Here is a 16,306-nt window from a genome sequence, read left to right as displayed (position 1 = left end):
TTTGTTTACTGGTCTGCATTCCCAGCCATTCCCCTTCTTCCTCTGCTCCCCCCTTTCCCCTTAATCGTTTGTGTTACTAGGGGCACAATCCTATGGCCGCTAGTCAGTGGTTCCCTGAGAAACGACCTCAACCCCCTCCCATGCTGCCTTGTAGGCAGCGCAGAACAGCTCCGCACTTGGAAGAGGAGTGTGGAGCAGCAAAAACGGGGCATTCCTGGGGGTGTGCCGGGGCAGAAAAGTTGGAAATGCTGGCACGACACATCCTACATGTTGTCCAGCTGCCGCTTCCCACACTCCAAGGTCCCATGGCTAGACTGCCGAAATCAGCTGTCTAGCCGTAAATGCAGGGTGGCTGAAGTGCAGAGGGGGCAATCCCCTTCTTGCTTCTCCTGCCCTGCATTGGATAGGCGGTCACCTCTGAGTTTGGAGGTGGCTGCCTATCTCAATAGGATTGCGTCCTTTCTGGATTCAAGTGCTGGGAACAGAGGCCTGAGAAGAAAGCTATGGCATAGAATGGGAGTGAAACTTTGCTTCATAAGCAGGCCTGTCTTTCCTTGAGGGAAGAAAGTTTTGCTACCTGGAGTTTGAGAAGAAGGCAATTGTGCTGTCAAAGCTGTGGTCAAGCCACGGAACAATGGAGCAGTATGAGAAAAGGTTACAGTTGCTACTACCTGCAGCTAGCAGCTCCATGAGTCCAGAGTGTTCCCATGTACCCTGATAAGACCTAGAGTAACATCAGCTGCCTAAAACTATGAGAAACTGTCCCTGCAGGTTTCTGCCCCCTACTAGGGATGTCAGAGAACTCCACAACGGATCTCAGTGAGGCCGAATGCCAGTGCATTCGGCCCCCCGAAATCCGTCACGGAACGAAGCCCCCGCTGCCCCCAACCCACAAAAGGCGCGTGAAATGGAGCACTTACCTGCTCCACGCTGCTTTGCGAATGGCGGCCATCCTGCGGCCGCCTTTCGCTTCCTCCTCTTCATAGCCGTAATAGGCTACGTAAATACTTACATAGCCAATCACGGCTAACGCAGGGACGCCATTTGCATCCCTGCGGAGGCCGTGATAGGCTTCGTAAGTATTTATGTAGCCTATCACGGCAGGGGGGAAAAAACCCAGCGTACGCAAATGGTGGTAGCCACCGCCATTTGCGTACGCTGGGTTTTTTCCCCCCTGCCGTGATAGGCTACCTAAATACTTACATAACCTATCATGGCTAAATACAGGGATGCAAATGGCGGCGGCTATGACAGCTGCCATTTGTGTCCCTGCAGGGCTGCCCAGTGGCCAGATGTCTGGCTGCAGGCGGCCGGAGGCAGCTCCGCGGCCTGGCCGTGGAGTGGAGCCAGCCGGACAGGATTCCAGGGGGGAGGACCGGATCGCCTCCCTCCCCTATCGAGGATTCTGGGGGGAGGGATGGAGCGCTTCCCCCCACCGTGGAAACAGAACGGAACAGAAGGTAAGTGTTTCATCCATCCCTACCCCCCATCCCCACCTCCGTATGTCATTCAGAATCAAATTTTGAATCAAATCATCCCTGCCGTAGCCGTGATAGGCTACATATATATTTACGTAACCTATCACGGTTACCGCAGGGACGCAAATGGCGGCCGCTATGCCATTTGCGTCCCTGAGGTAGCCATGATAGGCTATGTATATATTTATGTACCCTATCACGGCAAAAGACAGGGATGCAATGGCATCCCTGCATTAGCCGTGATAGGCTACGTAGATACTTACTTGGCAGGGACGCAAATGGCGGCCAGTGTAGCAGCCGCCATTTGCGGCTGCAACCCGGCAGCGGCCAGAAGACCACCTGGAGCCGCTGGAGCCGCCACCACCACCAGATAGGCTCCATCCCGGGGGGATTCCAGGGAATGGCGGGGGGGATTGCCCTGTTCCGCCACGGACTCATGTCATGGCAGAATTCTCCAACATCCCTATGATTTTTACCTTTTGCTTAACTCTGAACTTTATTAGCAGATTTTGATTTGTTTTGAGAGCTTTTTTAGTTCTTGCTTCCCTTTTGGGAGAAGAGGAGACCTCTTTACTCTTTTTGAACAAGTTTTCTCTTGGCTTTGAGACTATTTTGGGCTACTGTTCCCCAAGCCAGTTTCTCTGAGCCAGGCACCTGAGCAGCTTGGTGTAGTTTTTGCCCACTGTTTTATTTCTCTCACTAGTGAAGCATGGGCTTCACAACGCTTTTCAATTTAAAATATTGTCTTCACTCTCTGCCTGGATTAATTTTCTGTACCTGGACTTTGCTGAGTTCTACACTCTGTATTCTAGGAAAGGTCTCTTTCAACCTTCCTCTGGATCCACAAAAGCCTGCTTGGGATCTGCAGAGGTAGCTATAAATTCCTTTTAATCCCCCCACCACTCACTCTCTTCCTTTCTCTAAACGTTTGGACCATACTGCTATATAGCTGAAAACTTCAAGCACTGCATTTAACTAGTTTGGATTGGTGGAAGTTTAAGTACAGCTAAGTACAATTGAAACTGCTGCTGGGCTTACTTGGGCCTACTAACATTGCTTTGGGCCTAATAACATTGGGCCTAGGGATGCTGGAGAAATCTGCCGCGGATTCAAATGAGGCCGGATTCTTTTGAATCTGGCCTCAGGAATCCATGGTGGATCTGCACACTTACCTCTGCTCAAGGAGGACTGGAAGCAGAATGGCACTTAGCTGCTTCTTGCTGGCCAGAGCCATTCGCCTCTTCCCTGCCGATCACCATTTCTTTAAAAAAAGAAAAGAAAAAAGAAGGCGATTGGCAGGATGTGCCCATAGACTTATACGCAACTAAAGCTATGAATCTTGTGTATAAGTCTATTTGTCCGCTTTAAAAAGAGCCACTCATTTCCTTTGCATTGGGCGGCTTTGAGTTGTCCCTTAGTGGTGCAGCTTAGGCTGAATCTCAGGGCCAAAGTCCAGGCACTGGGGATCCTCAAATGACCACCTAGAGAATGTCAGGTGATAGGCGCAGTGGCAACAACGTCAGCACATGGGTCAGCATGGGCATGACAGGAGCCACTGCGGCCAACACTGCTCACTGCAGCATCTTTTCTTTCTTATTCTGAAAATCATTTTATATAGTCAGGAGGCATCTGGCAAGTTGTGTACATGACTGCAGATGCTCATTTTATTGATGACTTTTTGTTTATACTATATTAACATTTTCTACAACAAAATGGTGCTCATTCCCAAGCAACAGCATGCAAAGGCAAACTTCATTTCATTCCTGTAGTCATGCTGCTGCTGTGATTTAAGTGAGTTTACAATACAAAACAGCACACGCCCAGAGCATTTCAAGGTTGGCCAACAGTTTTGTGTGTGTGTGTTTGGGGTTGTTGTTGTTTTTCTCTAATGCATCGGATGTAGAAGCAGTTGTAAAGCATGGAATCAGAGGGGGCTGGGCAGGGAGAAGAGAACTGTTAGTATGTGCTTCACAGCTGAATAATACACATGACCATCTAAGATGGAGCCCCATAAGACCATTAAGTCCAAGGTCTAAAATTACCTAGCTGCATTCTTCTGTCCCTGCCAGACTGGAAGATCAAGTGACGCTTCCGCACTGCACTTTCAGCCTAGCCATGGCAAATGTCCCTCCCTGTGCAGAGTGAGAGCACACCTATGGAGGAGCAATCTTCTGGAGCATGCTGAAATTTATGCAGGGTGCACTGGCTGTGGTGAGTTAGAAGTGCCATGAGAGAGATTGTATTTGTAATTTCCGATGTGCCCAGTGCATCCTATGAAAATCTGCACCCCAGCCTGCTTTCCCTACTCCCACATGCCCCTCCCACTTACAACACCCCCTTTGATTACTCAACCTGTAGCAGTCTATATTCTTCTTGTTGGCCCTGATTCCCCTCCTATGTTGTTACACAGGATAGGATGCCCAAAGAGGCCAAAATTAAGATTTTCCATGAAGCCATGAATAGGCCATTTCCTCTACTTGACGCAACTTAAATTCACCTTGCAGCTTTTAAGATGTTGTATTTTTAACAGCTACACCACCCCATAGTCTATTTTATTCAAAGCCTCAGTTACCTAGTAATTTATCTAAGTCACTTTTCTTACAATCCAATTATGTCTGCATTAGAAATCAATTGCAAGCTATTCATCATCATCATCAATGTCCTTCATTGGAAAACATGTCAAGCAATGTATAAAAGAGCAGAGAACATTTTTCCCTTAGTATTGAAATGATCTTTTAAACTTTCAAAATGTACTTAATTTGAGGAGGGTTGTTGTTTTATTAAGTTTGGGGAAAATACAATTTGCATTTGAAAATAACAGAGTCTTATAGCAAACAAGACTTACAAGTTTATGCTGGATAAGTTTGTTAAAGATGTAAAAGTTTGTTTTCATAATAGTCGCTTGTTTTCCTGCATGTTACAGCTTTGCCAGCTATCCTCTGCGATTTGCATTTGGGAATTCATTCACTGTTGTCCATTGTTTGTAATGTGGCATTTCTGTTTACAGCATTGTGGCATCTATTATACATGTGCAGAGAGTGCTGTGCATAGGGTGGCTTATAATGAAGCATTTAGATCCCCTTCTGTGTGAGGCAAGTAGGGTATATTCCACTTACAACACTGAATTTTTAGTTCCAGTCCCATTATATATATTTGCACTTTATCTGATATTTAGGATTGTGCCAATGCAGTTTGTCCCATGAAGGCCAAAACTCTTTTAGAGTAGCAAAGGAGGCCTCTTCGGTCCTGCCTTTTTCCTACCCCTCTATGCTGGTTATTATTTTGCCATGTAACAGCTTAGTGTGCTGCTCCTATGCCACTTGTTTTAACCTGATGTTCTGCCATTAGTCCTATGCACTCATTCTCATGCAATGTTCAGATAAACTTAAAATTCAACGGCCTAGTGATCATCAACAGGTGGCCAATTGATATGCAGCTTTTTTCACTGAACTGTACAAAATTCTGTTTGCAACACAAAATAAAATCATGTTTCAGTTCTTGGCTGCCCCTTGTAATCCGTGGAATCAAGTGAAGCAAAACTGATAATCAGTGATTGTGTGACTTATTCAATATCCAGCTTTGTATTCCTCCCATTGCTTCATACTTTCCATCCCTAAAGCCACTCCTGTCTACCTCTCACTGTTACGCTGCTATGATAAGCCCTTCCTTCCTCTCATCAGCCTGTTAGGAATGCAGTACATGGTTGAGTAAGTGAGAGGGACTACACACTGCTATGTTAATGGCAAGAGGTGGAACTATGGTTCTATTCAACATTTAATTCAAGTATGTTTCTGATATCTCTGCTGGAGAACAATATTCTGCCACGAAAGAGCAAATGGAAATCCCCGCTTATTCCCCCTTAGGTAGGTGGGGGGTAAGAGAGAGGGGGGAAATAGATAGATAGATAGATAGATAGATAGATAGATAGATAGATAGATAGATAGATATTCTAAAGTAGCCCTTGATTATTTTGATGTCCAATTGAGTCAAATTATACATCACAGGGCAGACAGAAAAGATTGCCATTTCTCTGTTTTGAAAGTGTCCTGCTAAGGTAATGCAACGGGGGGGGGGGGGGGAGACCCAAGCTGCTATTTTTAAAACAAATGATTGAACTATTTCCAATTTCCATCAAAGCAAGGAGTATATTTAAGTACATCCCTGATGAACAGGTCCTAAGACAGTAAAGACTAAAAAATAGTGTCCTTATAGCAATGACATGAACCTTGTCATTTCAAAAAATGTTAGAGCAAATACTGAAATACTTATACTACTTCAAATATCATGAAATCAGCCCTGGATTTGCCCATAATGCAGGCTTTCAGGTGCAAGAGGTGCTGATTGGATGGCTATGTTTCTCTCTTTTCTGGATTGAACCCAGGCAATCAACACCATGTTACCATCTTGCCTGATCTTATGTATTCCAAAATCAGCTCTTAGACCCCCAAACTAGGATTATTTACAACTAGATATACAAAAGAAGAAAGTATACAAAGGTTTTTCAGAAGCAAAAAATGACAAATGAATTTAGAGTTTAAACCAATTGATTGGTTATATGTTTTGTTATATAATCTTTATAATTGGTTATATAATCTGCATAATGGACTACACTTGCAATGAACTTGAATATGGCCTTCCTGTTGCACAACTTTGCAGTTGGGTTTGTAGTGAACTAAGATCCTTGATCATACTTTTTGCATTATAAGCTTAAACATGGAGCATGATACCAGTTGTGAATAAATTCATGATGGATCTGGAGCCAACATCATCTTGAAAGTGCCTGTGTCAAATTAAGGTCAACTGTGGGGCAAGACCAGAAGACTGTGTAATAAGGCAATCCGTTGGCATAGGGGTGGCAGACTTCAAATTTGGGCAGTCCACTTTGTTTTCACTAGAATTCCAAGATTCATTAAACATAACCAATAACAAAAGATAGACACTTTGTATTATAGAAATCTGGACCAAGGAATCTGTTTTAGGGTTGTGCATCACTTCGGTGCCAAATCCAAATCCCAAAGTGAGTCAGGGCACTTCAGGGGTGCCCCAGTGCAATCTGAAGCAAATCAGACCAGCACTGAGGCGCTCCGAACCAAAGCGGGTCACTGACGAACTGCCTCAGCCCGCCTCGGAGATCTGGAGCTCTTCTGATGCCTTCTGAAGTCCAGACAGCCTCTCTTCAAAATGGATCAACTTGAGAGAGATCAGGGAGGGGGAGAGGAGGAGGAGGGAGGGGGGAGGGAGCTTTGGCAAATAGAAACTCCAGTTGCCAAATTAGGGCTGAATGTATTCTCCAATCAGTGACAGTGGTGGAGGCCCGGGGTGGGGGGGAGGAATACTGGATATATTAGAGAAAAAAGCCTGTGTTTGTTTCATTGTAAGAGAGAGAGCTGGTAGATACAGTTGGAGAAAGATCTAGTTGGCTAGATCTGTGGGGGGTGTGCGTGTTGTACTGTAGTTTTGTTCTTATTCTTTCCCACCCAGCCCTTTTCAATTCAGCTACTCCTTTTCTTTTCTAGATAATTCATTTACAAAACCAAAAACATTAGTTTCCTCCTTGTCTTGCCTTTTTCTTTGGCTACACCACCGTGCCCTCCCTCCCCACCCCACCCCCGCTGCCCGGCTCTCCTCCCCCCTTCACAATTTAATTCTTTCTTTGTATTTTTCCCTGTCTTTCTTGCTAGATCCTTTTAAAAAACCAAAAAAATTGTTTAAGTACTTTACTGCCTTTCTTTATTCTTGGCTCTCCCCCACCCCCTGCCTGCCAGCCCTCTCAATTCCTGTATTCCTTCCCTTCCCATTTTTGAACTCTATATCTTTTCCCTAAAACAAAACAGATTAAAAACCCTTTTCTTTGCTTGAACGTAGTTCTGTATTTGCTTTTCTTTTGCTCTCCTGTGTGTGTGTGTGTCTGTGTGCTTGTTTTGTGGTCTAGAAATATTCACTACAATACAAATATTGGCACTACAAATATTCACATTTCAAAATACAGTGGGCAAACCACTATATCTGTTATTTAAATAATACTCCACTTGTGGCAAAGCAAACAAACCCAATGTGAGGCATAACTGGTATACAGGACTACTCTGTAAATGTCTTTTGTGAAGCTTATTGGTAAGGACAATAGCAGTATTACACCTTGGTTGGGGAGAGATTTGAGAGTGTGATGGACTGGGACACACTGCGTTTTTCTTTAAAATGTGTAGAAACCTGGTAGATTGCTACTACTATGGATGTTCATCAGGCCTCCAGATAACCCCTTATGGAAGTCCTCTTATGAAAAGAACCACAATAGTATCTGTGGAGCAAACTTGTGTGACATGAACACAAGAAGAGCTATGCTGGATCAGACCAAGGGTCCAGCTAGTCTAGCATTCTGTTCACACAGTGGCCAGCCAGCTGTCAACCAGGAACACACAAGCAGGGCATGAGCGCAACTGCACCCTCCGACCCATGTCCCCCAGCAACTGGTGTACACAGGCTCACTGCCTCTAGAGGTAGCACATAGCCATTGATAGCCTTCTTCTCCAGGAGTCTGTCTAACCGCCTTTTAAAGCCATCCAAATTGGTGGCCATCACTACATCCTGCGGGTAGCAAATTCCATAGTTTAACTATGAGCTGTGTGAAGAAGTACTTTTATCTGTCCTGAATCTCCCACCAATCAGCTTCATATGACGACCCCAAGTTCTAATATTTTTAGAGAGGGAGAAAAATGTCTCCCTATCCACATTCTCCACACCATGCATAATTTTGCACATCTCTATCATGTCTCCCCTTACCCTCCATTTTTCCAAGCTAAACAATCCCAGTTGTTGTAACCTTCTCTCATAGGAGAGATGCTCCAGCCCCTGATCATTTTAGTTGCCCTTTTCTGCACTTTTTCCAGCTCTACAATATTGTGGGGGTGTTTTTAGGTGTGCTACACAGTATTCCAAGTGTGGTCGCACCATAGATTTGCATAGGGGCAGTATGATATTGGCAGTTTTATTCTCAATTCCTTTTCTAATTCCTTTGCCTAACATGGAGTTTGCCTTTTTTACAGCAGCCACACACTGGGTTGACATCTTCATTGAGCTGTTCACCACAACCCCAGGATCTTTTTCCTAGTCAGTCACTGCTAGTTCAGATCCCATCAGGCTATACTTGAAGTTGGGATTTTTTGCCCCAACGTGCATCACTTTACACTTGCTTACGCTGAACTGCATTTGCCATTTAGATGCCCATTCTCCCAGTCTGGAGAGATCCTTTTGGACCTCCTCACAATCCCTTTTTGTTTTAACCATGCTAAATAATTTGGTGTCATCCACAAACTTGGCCATTTCACTCACTGCTCACTCCTAATTCCAGATCATTTATGAACAGGTTGAAAAGCATTGGTCCTAGTACAGATCCCTGAGGGACCCCACTATTTATTCCCTCCATTGGGAGAATTTACCATTTATTCCTATTCTCTGCTTTCTGTTCTTTAACCAGTTACTGATCCATAAGAGGACGTGTCCTCTTATTCCATGATTGCTAAATTTGCTCAGGAATCTTTGGTGAGGGACTTTGTCAAAAGCCTTTTGGAAGTCCAAATAAACAATGTCTACTGGATCAGCCCTGCCTACATGTTTATTGACGCCCTCAAAAAACTCTAAAAGGTTAGCGAGACAGGACTAACCTTTGCGGAAGCTGTGTTGATTCTTTTCAGCAGGGCTTGTCCTTCTATATGCTTATTTTATCTTTAACGATATCTTCAACCAATTTACCTGGAACAGATGTTAAGCTAACGGGCCTGTAATTTCCCAGATCCTCCCTGGATCCCTTTTTGAAAATTGGTGTTACATTGCCTATCTTCCAGTCCTCTGGTATAGAGGCTGATCTTAGGAACGTGACCAGAACATATTTTGGTTAGAGGATCAGCAATTTCATATTTGAGGTCTTTGAAAACTCTAGGATGAATACCATCTGAGCCTGGTGATTTATTTGCTTTCAATTTATCAATAAAGTTGAGAACTTCATCTTTTGTCACCACTATTTGCCTCAGTTCCTCAGACTCCCTTCCTGAAAACATCATTTCAGGCACAGGTGTCTGTCCTATATCTTCTGCAGTGAAGACAGATGAAAAGAATTCATTCAGCTTCTCTGCAATCTCCTTATCCTCCTTCAGTACTCCTTTAACTCCATTGTCACGCAGTGGTCCAACTGCCTCTCTAGTTGGTTTTCTGCTTCTGATCTATTTAAAGAATTCTTTACTGTTGGCCTTGATGTTAGCGATATGCTCTTCAAAATGCTTTTTTGCATCTCTTATTGTCTGCTTACATCTCCTTTGTGCAAGCTTGTGCTCCCCTTTGTTTTCCTCACTTGGGCAAGACTTCCATTTTCTGACGGAAGCTCTTTTGTCTCTAATAGCTCCCTTAACACTGCTCGTTAACAATGCTGGTGACCTCTTGGACTTGGTGCTACCTTTTCTAACCTGTGGTATTCATTTTAGGTGGGCTTCTATTATTGTGGTTTTTAGCATTCCAAGCGTTCTGAAAGGATTTAATCCTCTTGACTCCCCCCCTTTCACCAGTTCCCACATTTTAGAGAAGTTTCCTGTTTTGAAGTCAAATGTGACTGTGTTGGACTTCCTGGGCAATTTTCCACTTAAATATATATTAAATCTGATAGCACTGTGATCACTGGGGGATTTCTGCGGGGAGGCCATTCCACCATGGACTCCAAGGGGCTGGATTCCAAAGAATCTGGCCTCACTAGAGTCCGTGGAGGATTTCTCCAACATCCCTACACTACACCGAGCATACACCCACAACTTCTGTCCACTAGGTAGATAATCATAACATGTGGCACTCAATACAATACACTGGATAGCCCCCGCCCCCCTGCTGGCTTTCTACCTTCATAACTGTTTTTTATTTGGGTGTGTTTTCCCTGGAAAACTTAGTTGTTTACTATGAGAAGTTGGGGAAATTATGTATAATTATTTATTTACAGTTACTTTCTGTGAGTATGGAATAGGAAGAAAAGAGTCAACTACCCTGGCTTCCTTGCCCTGTTACTAAACTTGCACAGTTGCTTGCCTTGCTTGTTTGCTGACGCTTTGTTACTGAGGCTGAGATGCTTCATCACTGGGGCTCCTCTCATTCAGAGAGCTGACTCCCTCACAAGCGTGTCTCCCTATGTAGATAGGCCCAACTGCTGCTGCAGTTAATCTGATTGGAGGACTTCATTTGAAAAGCAAGGGAGGCTGTGTGAAAGCTCCTGACAATCACTGGCTTTCAGTGGCTGGTTTAGGAAAGAGTTAAATGTTGCTTTTGCATTAAATAGGTCGCAAATGTTTTTGAGCAGTAACTGAGCTGAGACAGGATGTGGAAACATGTCTGAGGTACTTTGTGGTAAGAAACTTAAAATGAAGTTAGAAGTGTGGTTAGCTAAGCAAAGTAGAAACCACATTAGAAAATTAGATAAAAAAACCCAGAGTTAGGGCACATGGTTATTATAGAACTGCGCGTGCTTAAAGAGCTCATGAATATTATGTTACACACCCTGCATAGCTAATAAGGTCATTATAATGTGCATGCGATGTATGTAAAGGGAGGGGGTACATGTCAAGGAGATAATGTGAATAGGCGGATCGGAAAGTTGTGAACCTTGGAGTACCTAGCCAATGGGGAAACAAGGGAGGGACTCAGCGGCCGGGGAAAGAGAATAAAAATGGTGTGCTTTGACTGTCAGGTGTGCCTACTCAACTAGGACACCCACCTTTGCAAACATGCTTAATAAACATAGAGTGCTGCTTGAACGTGTGTCACGAAGTTATTTTACAGGTCATGGTTGGACAAACGAGTTTCTAACAAAGTTGGGGGCTCGTCCAGGATCCAGGCTCATTGCTCGGGGGCCACTGATGCCGAACACTGGGGAGACGCATCCCGTTGAATTTAACAGCTCTAGGGTTCATCTTCAGGGGCTTCCCTGATGTGCAGTCAGAAGGATCCCGAAGCGTGACATGGTGAAGCAGACAGGGTGATCGTAGGCGCTGGCGCTAACCGCGGCAACCAGGCAACCAGGCAACTCCGTGCACGGAACAAGGTAGGGAAATTGGACTGTAAAGTACTGCCTTGGTGGTTGGGTATCAAGACTGATTGTGGAGTGTGTGAGATGTGTCAAGGGACACAAAGTGAGTGTGGAGTCCTAATCTGAGGTTCCGTTACATCCGCAAGGAGTACGGCCAGAGCCGGATGAAGTGATAAAGGGGAAGGTTGAAAGGTCTCGATGGGGAACAATGGTTCCAAGGGTGGGTCAGGAAAGACCCGGGAAGAAAAAGTGCCTAGAGAAAAGGACAACATTCCGCCAAATAGTCCCTTAGGGTGGATGTTAAAATTTTGGAAGGACATTCCATGTACCAGAACAAAGGACAAGAAAAAGATGATTAAATTTTGTTGTTTTGTTTGGACTTGGGAAAGTATCAAACCACCTGCTATTTTCTGGCCCAAATTTGGAGCAGGGGAAGTATGGTTGTATCAGACTTTAAATTAGGGATGGCAGAGAATTCCGCCACGGATCTCGGGGAGGCCAAATGCCAGCGCATTTGGCCCCCCGAAATTGGTGGTGGAACGGTCTGCCACCCCCCCGCCAGGACGGGACTTACCTTGGGTGGATCTTCCTGGCGGCGGCGGCGGCTCCGGCGGCGGCCGGTCTTCCGACCGGCTGCCACCACCACCATTTCCAGTTAAAAAAACAAAAAAACAAAAAAAGTGATAGGTTACGTAAAGATTTACATAGCCTATCACGGCTAGATTTTAAAAAAAAAAAACACCGTGATAGGCTACGTAAATGTTTACGTAGCCTATCACAGCTGATTTAAAAGAAAAAAAAACGCGCGTACGCAAATGGCGGCGCCCATGGGCGCCGCCATTTGCGTTCCTTATTTTGGCACGTCTTAGTCTACGTAAACATTTACGTAGACTAAGATGGCAAAAATAAGGGGAACACAAATAGCGTAGACGTTTGGGAAAATATGGCGTAAAAGAGGGTTAATAAACAGTAGAGGAAAGGAATTAGTACATAGTGAACTCATACAACAGGTGTTGAAAAGCTTACTCTTACCTAGAGAAATAGCTGTAGTCCACGTTAGCGGACACCAGAACGGTACATCATTTGAAGCACGGGGAAATGCACTGGCGGATAGGGCAGCAGGAGAAGCTGCAGTAGGAGAAGAAATTGTTAGGATGTGCACCATAACCCCCAGGTTGCCCCAAGTACCGGAGAAACCAGTATGGACAGAGAAGGAAATGTTAAAACTACAAGAATTAGGAGCAGTGGAGGTAGAAGAAGGAAAGTGGATACTTCCAGATGGCAAAGAGATGGTCCACAAACCAATTATGAGGGAAATTATGGCTATTTTACATCAAAGAAGTCATTGGGGGGTTCAAGCAATGTGTGATCTAGTGCTTAGAAAATATGGGTGTGTAGGAATGTACACAGCGGCCAAACAAATGTGCGAAAGATGTCTAATTTATAAAAAGATTAATAAGAAGGTATTGAGAAAACAGCCCCATGGAGGGCGTAGGCCAAGCTTGCATCCCTTCCAAAGTATTCAGGTTGACTTTACAGAACTCTCTCTGGTGGGTCGATTAAAGTATATTTTGGTTTTAGTAGACCATTTGACACACTGGATAGAGGCATACCCAATGTCAACTACCACAGCTGTAGGAGTAAGTAGCGTAATCCTGGAACACATTGTGCCCAGATTGTAGAGTACATAGATTCCGATCAGGGAAGTCATTTCACTTCCAAGGTGTTACAGGGAATAATGAGAGGACTGGGTATTGCGTGGGAGTACCATACTCCATGGCATCCTCCATCTTCAGGAAGAGTTGAGAGAATGACTCAAACCTTGAACAGTACATTAAGTAAATTAATTCTAGAAACCAGGCTGCCATTAGGGATGTACGAAAGTCACTTACCCGGTCTGGCAGCTTTCTTCGCGGTGGGGGGGAGGCGCTTCGCTTCTCCCCCCGAAGTTCAGGCGAAGGGGGGGAGGCTTCCCACCTCGCCCGGCCAAAATTCAGGCCGGGGGGGAGGCTTCCCGCCTCGCCAGGCTGCGAACTACGAAAGGGGGGAAAAAAAGACCACGTGGCCGTGATAGGCTACGTAAATTACGTTATGTAGCCTATCACGGGTGACTTTGGGGGAAAAAAAAAAGCACGTACGCAAATGGCGGCGCCCATGGGGCGCCGCCATTTGCGTTCCTTATTTGACCCCCGTAGTCTCCGTAAATCTTTACGTAGACCACGGCGAAAATAAGGACAACTTTATTTGCGTTGCCCTTATTTGACCCCCGTAGTCTCCGTAAATCTTTACGGAGACCACGGCGAAAATAAGGACAACTTTATTTGCGTTGCCCTTATTTGACCCCCGTAGTCTCCGTAAATCTTTACGGAGACCACGGCGAAAATAAGGACAACTTTATTTGCGTTGCCCTTATTTGACCCCCGTAGTCTCCGTAAACCTTTACGGAGACCACGGCGAAAATAAGGACAACTTTATTTGCGTTGCCCTTATTTGACCCCCGTAGTCTCCGTAAATCTTTACGGAGACCACGGCGAAAATAAGGACAACTTTATTTGCATTGCCCTTATTTGATCCCCGTAGTCTCCGTATATCTTTACGGAGACCACAGCGAAAATAAGGACAACGTTATTGTAAAATATTGTAATTGTAAATATTACGTTGTGATTTCCTCCGTAGGGGGGAATCCCCCCGTTGCTTCCGCCGTACTCTCGGAAGGTGGATTGCCTTGGCCAGAACTTTTCCACTATTCTCGTAATTATTTACGTATTTTTCGTTGCTGCCTGAAATATGTTTCCCACTTTCCCGCCTTCTGTGCGCTCCCCCGCTGTCTTCTTTTCTCGGACAGGGACAGGGATTTTATTAATTTCTGTGTATTTGTGCTTAATGATCCTCGCGTTTACTGGTCTTGTTAACCTAACCGCCTCACACAGTCACAATAAAAAAAAAACGGGGCTGCGGCTCCGCTTCCGCAAAATCTGTCGTCAACTTCCTGCGAACTTCCTGAATGTCGTCTGCATTTGCGCTTGCGTCCGCGTGGGGATTTGTGGGTGGATGGAGTTCTGTCGTGGTGGTGGTGGTGTGTTAGTGGTGGTGCTTGCTTATTATTGGATTTCCTGTTGTTTGTTCATTGTTGTGGTTTTGTCTGGTCTGTGTGTGTGTGTGTAGTTGTGCATTGTGATGTTTTTGTACGGTTTGGTCTGTGTGTGTGTAGTTAAGTGGTGGTTGTGGACGTGGCTGTCTTGGTGTGTGTTTGTGTGTGTGCAAATTGCGAAATGTCTGCACCAGTGCGTGGCAGGAGGTGGGACCATGAGGAGACCAAGGCCCTCCTCAGCAACATTAAGCGCAGCGAGGCGGTGGCAGTGCTGTTTGGCAGCTCCTCCTGCCGCAATGAACTTTATTGGGCCCAGATAAAGAGGAGGATGGAGCGAGCAGGCCACTATCGCACAGTTGGACAATTGAGGTCCAAATGGAAGGCGCTCAAGCAGTCCTTCGTCAGAGAGGGGATTGCTGCTGCCGAGCGGAGGGCACCGCTGTCCAACCCCCCCCCCGCCTACTACTGGCGCATCCGCAGAGTGTGGGTCCAAGCAGGCCGGCCCCCATTTTTGCAGAGGTATATGCCTGGTAAGTTATAGTTATCCCATCATCAAGCTCAACTAAATATGAAGACAAGGATGTGTACCGAAAATGAAGCTATCTCTTTGTGGTCTCTCTTATGGAGAAACAAACAAATCCTGACATTTTTAGCCTGCAATCCTATGCTTGCTGAACTTGGATAGAAAAAGGTCCCATCATCTTCCAGCCACTTTGGCTGGTTGAAGAAGGGATGCTGGGAACTGCGTTGTTTTTCCCTGTACAACCACATGCATAGGATTATGCGGGCCTGGCTACTACAACTCATATTACACACTGACACACTGTCCATTTCCACGGAAATGCTGCTGCTGCCGGTCTCTGCAGTGCACACAGGGGGACTGGCACCAGCCCAGCAGCAACAGGGCCAGCCTCTCAGTGTCGTCTTCCTTCTTCATGTAGTGATTGCTGCATTTTTGCACCCCACCCACCCCACTTTCTACCAAGACATTGGCACTCCAGTCAACTCATGAGCAAGTGTTCATCTGAGACCTTGGAGATCTGGGTATAGTCCACTCAGCCATGGAAGCTCGCTGGGTGACTTTGGCCCAGTCAGAAAGCCCCAGCCTACCTCAGTGTTGTTGTTGTGAGCATTAAATGGAGAGGAAGAGGCTAATGTGAGCCGCCTTGGGTTCCTTGCGCTAGGAAAAAAGGTGGCATTTATGCAATGCATCACTAGAATGAACAGATACCATGGCATTGCAAATGTAGAAGTGGGGTGACTAGAAGTGCAATCCTGTGCATGTTTACAGAAGTCCAACAGTCCCCATCACACCAAAACTGTCAGTACTGTATAGTCTGCCTCCCTAATTATCCCCTCATCATTAGACCTTGTGGTGGGAGGACAGAATCAGTGGTCCTTATGGTAGTGGGGATGGTGATAGACAGATCAGTGACTGTGGTTTTGTTCACTCACCACATATATAAAGGCATTCATTCTGTTACTGTGACATCCCACAGCTGCGCATCGTGCCTTGCTGGTGGAGGAGGCACTGAGGGCCGCGGAGAGGGAGAGGACAGAGGAGGAGGAGGAGGAGGAAGAGGAAGAGCCAGCAGCAAGAGGAGCAGCATCTGTGGAGGAAGGCCACCCTTCTTCCACAGATGAAGCCCCACCTCTTGTGATCCTGACGCATCTGATAAGAGA

The sequence above is a fragment of the Heloderma suspectum genome, chromosome 3, assembly GCF_057233095.1.
Source record: "Heloderma suspectum isolate Gila_16-S chromosome 3, 16-S_ref, whole genome shotgun sequence".
NCBI lineage: Eukaryota > Metazoa > Chordata > Lepidosauria > Squamata > Helodermatidae > Heloderma > Heloderma suspectum.
This window is presented reverse-complemented; position numbering follows the sequence as displayed.